The sequence below is a fragment of the Protomyctophum parallelum genome (genome assembly GCF_964188405.1).
Source record: "Protomyctophum parallelum genome assembly, chromosome: 23".
NCBI classification, from domain to species: Eukaryota; Metazoa; Chordata; class Actinopteri; order Myctophiformes; family Myctophidae; genus Protomyctophum; species Protomyctophum parallelum.
In genome coordinates this window covers 16,014,445-16,023,147 of record NC_139715.1, presented here as the reverse complement: position 1 = coordinate 16,023,147, position 8,703 = coordinate 16,014,445, and the positions used below count along the sequence as shown (strand labels likewise).

At 46.3% G+C, this 8,703-nt stretch overlaps 1 protein-coding gene across 1 annotated transcript in view; it reads left to right on the top strand.

Annotated features, from left to right (window-relative positions):
• Nucleotides 1-235: 235 nt before the first annotated feature.
• LOC310854201 (R3H domain-containing protein 1-like) overlaps nt 236-8,703 on the top strand; it is a 67,490-nt gene continuing 59,022 nt past the window's right edge. The window contains exon 1 of the mRNA XM_083758740.1: nt 236-290. The gene's annotated coding sequence lies outside the window, so the exon portion shown is untranslated. The remainder of the gene's footprint in view (nt 291-8,703) is intronic.

Sequence of the window (8,703 nt, the reverse complement as noted above, 5' to 3'; positions counted from 1 at the left end):
AAACTTTATTGTGTCAGTTACTGTGGTACGTACGTAGCCTACCCTTGCTTTCTCAAAAGTGTGATAAAAAATAGTGTGACTCACCCAATATGTCTCACCTTCTCACCTTTTCGCAGCTTTGAGTGGGGCGCGAATCCGCTCAGTTGCAAAACAGCGACCTCTGGGCATAACAGAAATAGTTAGGTCACCAATGTCGGTGGCACATCGGCCTTGGCAAACGGCAGAGAGAGAGAAACCTTCGCAAGCCCTGACAACAAGAAGAGACGGTTTATCAATTGCAAAGGAAAACGGTAAGTGTTTCGTTCTGTGCATGGGTGTGATCATCTGTGTTGGGATTCTTCTCACTAGCTGTTTACCTGCAGATTGCACACATTGCACATTGCAGTCTGGGCTCACATCACTCACATTACGATTATGTGTGTTAAACATGCGTGATGTTGGCTGACTGCCACTGCGGGTCCAGAACAGGACCCCGGCCGTATGGATCGTGTGTATGTTTTCTCTGCCGTATTAAACTGCAGACAACCGCGATTATGTTGATACCACGCACCCCGATACGCCCCAAAGTGTCCAATGGTTGACGCACCCGGGTTGTGTTACGCCATAAAAATGACCCACCCACTCAAAACAAATCAACTTAAAAACCATAAAACTCCCCTTATCCTGTCATGGCAGATATGAAACATATTAACGATGTTGTACTGTTGCCTACCGTACTTGCCTCATGGTGCTGTGGTAATTATAGGTGAAATATGGAATATGGAATTTTGAGGTTGCCACTGTCATTGGCAGCTGTGACCTCGAAGGACTACATCTGTAAATGCCCCCTCCCCCCCAGTTGCATTTTACATGTAGTTTGGGGAAATGTAACTGCTGAACAACACATCAACAATATATACACCATGAATTACTTTAGTAAAATATCTAATTGTCGATTATCTGTGTCGAGGAAGGAAAACTGCAGCTGGATAGATGTAGGATCTGCAGATGCAAATCTGACAGGATTATGCTTCAGGTGTCGTGTAGCACTAAATTGCATCTACCTCCCAATATGGTATATGTAATGAGAGTCGGTGTAGCCCAGTGAAAAGCTGTCTGATATTGTGGAAAGAACACCAAGCCCAGCTGTTGTACCACCACCACCCATTGAGACAGTTGGTACTTGGTAGACAGGCGTCAGGCCCGCAGTATGAAGTAAGCCAAAACAGACCGAAGCTTTTGTTTCAAAAGCTATGGTACTAATTGCACTGCAATGTAGCCCACAATTCCCCATGCATTTTCACTATATTACCAACCTATGTAATTCTTAGAATAAAGGACCGTAGTCGTTTTGAGGATGCTTTAATCCCAATAATATGGTTTGTTGCTGGTAATGGGCTGATCGAGGGCCACACATTTACTTGTTAAAAAACCTTTAAGTCTGTCCATGAATAATGGCTGTACTTATTAGTTAGTCTGTGGTTGTCAGACAATCAGAGATCTCTGCTCGCCTATTCATCTGAAGACATAGGGCTATCTATATCTTGCGCCACCCCTTAACCCTTTTCCCTAAACTAATTTGCCATTTTTTACTATTTAAAACTACAAGCTCACAATGTCTCGATGTAGATCGGCTAGTTGAACTATTTTAAAATGTTTTTCAAAATAGAAATAGAAACGTTTAGGGATAAGGGGGGCGCAAGATGGAGCCCATACTGTATACAGTAAATGCAAGGTAGTTGCTAGAAGAACAGCATCGAGGATGGCCAGTGACCACCAACAACAGACCTACGCCCAATGCTTTGAAAACCAATCATGTCATATCCCCAAACCCGAACGATTTTATGTTTTTTTTTGTTAATATTGTTTCTACTTTCTAGTTCAATGGTTCCCAAACATTTTCATGTCAAGTCAAGGACATGCAAAATTGCAAATGTATGTGTATTTGGCTGCAGACCCTCATTGGAAAAGATTTTGTGCCAGGGACCAGGGATTTGCGCAGAGTTGTGAGAGCTTGTAGCTCTGTTATTTCAGAATAGCTGAACAATAAAATGGGGCATACTGTTTATTTAAAGTGTTCCTCATTTAGCTAAGTGGCTCCCGGGACCCCACTTTGACTGCTCTGTAGTTGTTACTTTCCACCCAGTCTCAGCAAGGAAAGCTGGGAGATCCTCGGTCTCTAGTTGAGCGAAGCGTTTACAAACTGACTTGTTGTTGCGAGTCTATATGTCAGGGAGCAAGGTCCAACGTTTGTGATGGTTCATGGCTGGAGGACAATGTAATTGCTGGTTTAAGCCCCCCGGGGCTGCTTGCCCAGAAATGTTGGCAGATGTGGCAGGCTGGCCAAGTGATTAGAGTGATTCTCCCATAGGGCTGAATTCAATCTGTGTTGTGCAGCAAGTGTCATTGAGCAAGGCATTTACCTGCCAACTCAAGTCGCACATGATAAAAGTGTAATCAAATTGTCTACTAAAATTATTGGCTGACAGCACTAGAAATGTCTGTGGCCGGATGGTATAACCGCAAGGTTGCCAGTTCGAACCCGGGCTCCCCCAGAGTTGAACCCTTAATTGCTCCCGATGTGCAGGTTGGTGCCTTGCATGGTTTCCTCTGTCATCGGTATGTGAATGTGTGTGTGACTGTGCGTGTGAATTGGTGTAAAGTACACACAATCTATGTAAAGTGCCTTGGATAAAGGCGCTATATAAATGCACCATTTACCATTTATTATTTCTGGAGTAGCAGCCTCCTGTTCCTCCCCCTGCCTACACTGTATCCCTATCAGTGTTTCTGTCCCGTGCAGTGTTGTGCTGCTTCTTCTACTGGATGGCTTTGGGGTAGTGCTCACTGCTAGCTAAGGAAACATTAGAGGAAGATTATATATCTTGTGCAAAGTTGATATTTTGGATAAGGCTGGCACTAGAGAATCAAATTTATGCAAAAGTTATCTCATGATGACACTTAACATTACAGAACGTGTCAAGACCAAACTCTTGGTCTTGATAGGACAACATTTTGAACAGAACCTGGCTGTACTGTGTGTATGTGAGCATTCATCTCCCTTGACCGGTTGGGTTGAGGGAGAGAGATGAAGGAGCCACTCACAGAGATGTACTGCAAAAAAAGAATAACTGTATTAATTGCAGAAACCCTTGATCCACAGCCCGGACCCAGAGGTCTGTAATCACGATCAATGTGATTTAAGCATATTTATACTAAGCGGAGGAAAATAAACTAACAAGGATTCTACTGTGATATGAGAAAGCACAAAGCTCTGTGGAAGAAGTCAACTTAGTAATATGTATTCATGGGACATGCATGCATATACTGTAGTGTAGACCACCGAAGTCTGACGTCAATATCGGTAGAGGGCGCTAAGTCCACCGGTTCATGTACTTTTTATTTGCATTGTAATCCCCATATAAGATTGCCTCTGTGATTGAAGAATAAGCAAATCATCCCTGCCGTTTCACTCATATCATAATATGGATATGAAGAATCAACTGACTGAGAGAAACCACTAATGATAGTGCTCCCGAATTAGCGACATTTTCGCTATAAACAGACTATGAAATATGAGTGACTGACTGTCGTAAACGATACAAAACCACCACCCCGACAATATCGCAGAGACAGTTTGTTTATTTTTGGAGAGAGAAAAGCTTGGTGACTTGTCCCTCAGTGGTCTAAAGCTTATAACCCGGCATAACTAAGGCAAGCCTGAGCCAGCACTAACTATAAGCCTGATCAAAAAGAAAAAAACATGTTTTAATGTAAACATACGTAGGAGATGGTTCCCAGGAGACAAGCTTGATTATCGAATTCTTTGCCTCCCACTTTACTTATGGAGATTCTCGGAACCACACAGGAGGGCAGAGTTATAGTGGGGTAATAGAGAACAATGAGCTCTTTAATATATGATTTGCCTAATAACCATTAAGGGCTTTTTGTCAGTACGGTAAATCCTCTAGTGCATGAAGGTGCACAGCAGATTCCATGGCAATCTAGCTATAGTCGTTTTGAGATATTTAGATTAGAATTATGAGAATGAGTGGAGATTTTGGCCTCATGGTGGGGCTGGAGGAAAGGCCAGTAGTTCACCAAAATCAGTAGATTACTACACTAGTCCAGCAATTCCCAAGCTGTAGGCTGTGAGGATATTGCAACCCCAAATTATTAGCAAAAAGATCTTAAGGATAATAACGATATTAAAAAGTCATGTTAAATAATTCGTTTTATTGTAAATTGGAATGTAAAGTATACATTACTAGTTCCATGATCCAAGAATGGATCAATGGACACACAATTGATTGATCAATTCAAGTGGGCCCTGATCCAGGAAAGGTTGGGAACCGCTGGTTTAGTCATCAAAGAAATATGAACAGTCCCAAAAATAGACATCCTTTCTGCCACTTTACTGCATCGCCCTACATGGCACACGCTAACCATCTGGCACTCCCTCGGAGGTTAAAGCAACAAATGTGTATAATTGTGTGCCACTGCTTTTTGACCTGCTATATGCCGCTCCAGAGGCTGGTACGACAAAGACATGAGGCTGAGGATGCTGTGTAATAGCTTTCCCTATAAGATATAGCCCCGCACTTCAATAATTGATCACCCGGCAGGAGGAAAATATCCCGCACCCCATAATATTTGGTGTGGCCTGCTTAAATCATTCAAACCCCCGTGCTTACATTGTTTGTCAGATTGCTGACCTTTCAGCGGGATTAAGGAGGCGCAATAATAAATGACTTCCGAGACCTGCCCGCGACGAATGGCACAATTGTCAGGTGAGGGATTGGATCGGACCGCTTGTCGCAACAAACACCACTGTTGGTTGCTAAGTGACAGCGGGAACTTTCCCCGTCTACTGTGTCTATTGTTAGGCGCTCTGTGAGTGAAAGACGGTGGCATTATGGCACTGAGGCTGCCCTGGTCCAGTCGCCTGGCTGCGGCTGCAAACAGGTACAGTAATACCCTTAATGTTACATAAGCTGCTAGTGACTCTGGAAAGTGTGTTTGTGTTCTCTCTCTCTCTCTCTCTCTCTCTCTCTCTCTCTCTCCGTGTGTGTGTGTGTGTGTGTGTGTGTGTGTGCGTGTGCGGCTGTGCACGTGCGTGCACGTGCGGGCTTACAGAGATACAGATATTGGGTGGGTCGACTCGAAAAACAACTGTATTTTTGAGGCGAAAGGCTGGATTCACCTTCAGCCATGGATTGAAAAAGCTGTACGAAGCTGAGCAGAGCTTCATAAATGGCTACGGTTAGATGTGTTAAAAACATATTATTCAGTTCCGAGTTAAATAAGATCTCAGCGTTTTTGGCTGCGTGTTGTTTTCAGGTGGTGAATTTTGTGTGAATCTTTGGGGGGTTTAGCTGCAGTCTTGCCTTGTTGCCTGTGGAACGGCGTTCAGTGGTGTACAGTAACTAAGTACAGTATAATTAAGTACTGTACTTGAGTACAATTATGAGGTATTTGTACTTTACGTTAGTATTTTCAATTTCCAATGCTTTTACTTTTACTGCACTAGTATACATCTCAGAGACAAATTTTGTATTTTTACTCCACTACATTTATTTGAAAATTACCCACATCATTTTTGTCATTTGAAAATAGCCGATCTACAAGCTCACAATGCGTCGCATCACGGCTATTTCCAAAATATTTTTATACATTTGAAAACATGAAATGTGACATTCTGCATAACGAGTCCTTTCTGCTTTTGGTACTTTTAAGTACATTTTTGATGCCATTCCTTTTGTACTTTCACCCGAGTAGATTTAGAATTCCGGACTTTTACTTGTAACGGAGTATTTCCACAACATCGCAGTATCGATACTTTTTACCTATGTAAGTAAAACATTTGAGTACTTTTCCCACCACTGTGCGAGCGGCGTTCCAACTGCAGCGGCGCGAGGTGGCTCGGCGAACAGCTCGGCCTCTCAGAGCTCCATGGCATCCCGTTGTCTCTCCACCTGCTTCCTGAGCCACCTATAGCTGGCAACAGACACTGCCTTTCTCCCCTCTCTCACTCTCACTCTCTCTCTCTCTCTCTCTCTCTCTCTCTTCTATACCTCTCCCTCTCCATTTTTCACACCTTTTCAATCCCCATGCACCTCGCTTGAAGTCGCTTCCCTTTCTTATTTATTTTAAAGATTAAAATTGTTCTTCTTTTGTGCCTTTTATTGATAGTTACAGTGAAGACGGGAAAGAGGGACAGAGAGAAGGGGAGAGACATGCAGCTAAAGGTCGTCATGAACGCGACTCGAACACGCGACACGCTGTCAGGCCAGAGCCTATATGTGGCATGATGCGCCTGGACCGCTAGGCCAGCGAGCCTTTTTCCCCCTTTCTCGCTTCATTTCATATCACCTCACTCCCATTCTCCTTTCCTCTCGTCTCCAGGCTCTTCTCCTTGCTTGTGTTGTTTGTACCCATGTCTCTCTCTCTCTCTGGCCCTTTTTTTTTTTAGTTTTTTACCTCATCCTCACTTCTGCTCGTTTGGCCCTGACATCCCATGTCCCTGGCTGCCCTCTCCCTTTTTCCCCTCTGACGTCTGCCCCACCCCTCCTCCCAACCCTCGGCCCCGCAGCCGTAGAGCACACTATAGACCGAAGATTCCGATCTTTCCGCCGGCTTGCTCTCCGTTCAGCTCTTATGCACAACGGCACGTGCTACGCACGCAGCGGCTGTCTGTCCCTCCCTGGCCCCCGGCTTGGCCACTGACCACACGCGCGCGCACGAGTGGGAGGAGGCGGCGGCCGTTGATTCGGCACCGTCTCCGAGACTGCATGGGACCGGCTCGATGGGGTCGTGGCAGGTATGCTCGGCTCTTGCACAACCCCCAAACTCTCTTGTACACTCTCTTGGCACACACACACACACACACACACATTCTCTCTCTCGGTTTCTCTGTCTCTCTTACGCACGCACGCACGCAAACACACTCACTCATACACACATACTCTACACATGTACTCACAACTCTCTCTCTCTCCCTCTCTCTCTCTCTCTCTCTTTGTTTATCCCTCTCTCACTCATTCTCCTTCCCTCCTGCTTACACACACTCGCACACACACACCCCTTCTTCTCCCTCCCTCCCTCTCTCACCGGCACACAGACGCCTCTCCTCTCCTCTCCTGTCCTCTCCTCTCTCCTTCTCTCGCATTCATAAACACTCGAGGCGAGTGAGAGAGCCCGCACAGGAGGCAGCCGGCAGGCAGGCAGGCAGGCAGGCAGACGAGGCGGAGCTCGGAGGCAGCTCCAGCCTCCCCCCACCACCACCCCCTCTCCCCGACCACCCCCCCCCCTCCCACCCCAGCCCACGGTGCCTCCAGTACGATGGAAACTAAGAGGTCCACCGACAGAGGAGATGGCGGGGACCGCGAGGCAGGTGGGTCCCTCCTCCTGCACCCAGAGACCCCGGTTCCCTGTCTCTCACATAGAGCAGCGAGTCGGGGGGACTGGTGGTCAGCGACGCTGATGCTAAGATGTGGTGCCGTTCCTCCTGGGCTCGGAAAAGGTCGGTCCGTCGGACTGCTTCTTCGCACACAGACAGGTTCGGTTTCTTCTCGCGGTGTGTGGCGCGTTAATCGTGGTTTAAAAAGGTTCGGAGTCGGACTTTGTTTGTGTGGGTGGTGCGCCTGGCGGTCTGGTTCTTCTTTTCCACATGCTTTGTGAGTGGGCTTGGCTTGTGTGTGTGTGTGTGTGTGTGTGTGTGTGTGTGTGTGTGTGGGTTCTTGTGAGCTTTACAGGGATGTTTTATTGACTCATCGATCCTGAATGCATGTTCCATTTCACCGCTGAATGCTTTGTTTCTTTAAAGACCTCATCACCACCACAGAAAGACCTGCTGACTAAGACAGTCAGTGGGTTTCTTTTTCTTCTTTTTCTTCCTATGTTTCCCGTAAGCCATCATTCATCAGAGAGAGATAGAGGGAGCACAGTTACAGTTACACGGAGCAAGAATATGATCTGGTAGTCTTAAAAGCGAACGAGACGTCTCACTCGGCGTTATGTGGCGGGAGGCACTGTTTTCTGTGTGTGTGTGTGTGTGTGTGGCTGGCAGGCTGCCGAGGTTGAGGCAAATCAGTGCTCCTGATTTCCCCCCCCCCCCCCCCCCCCATGCTTCGCCGGTGCAAAGTCTCACCACTGGCTCTGCTCTGCATCGCCGGGCTAATTAAGCTAGCCACGTAAGCCATTAAGAGGCTTCTCTCGCGCTCCATTGTTCTGCCGCCTGAGCTCATCCTCCCCATCTCCCAATTTGTTCCGCAGGTGTTTTTCGGCAAATGGACTTTTAATGACTCTGGCCGGCTGTATGAGGTATTGTTCTCCTCTCGTGAGACTTCACAGATTAGACTTGGGCTAGACTTTGTTTGCCAGTTCTCTCTGTTTTGTTTCTTAAATGGTTTGGGTTTTTTTTTTTTTTGCTTTTGTCGGACTAATTGCCTAGATTGATATATATTCCCTGGAAGAATCTCCACTGGGATGGATATAACAGATCACCTTGCAATGCTCCGCTGCGTGATATAATAGAGGACTGCACACACCTCTCGTACCGTACCGCACCCTGTTCGTTTGACCCTCAACAGCGACGAGCGCAATTCAGAGGCTCATTTGTGACCGTTTATGTTTAGTATTTCTCTGTTAATTGAACGTCAGCCGTTAAGAACGGCTTCTCACGCACACTCTTACATCAGTCCTGAGAAGGAGTAAAAACGTGAT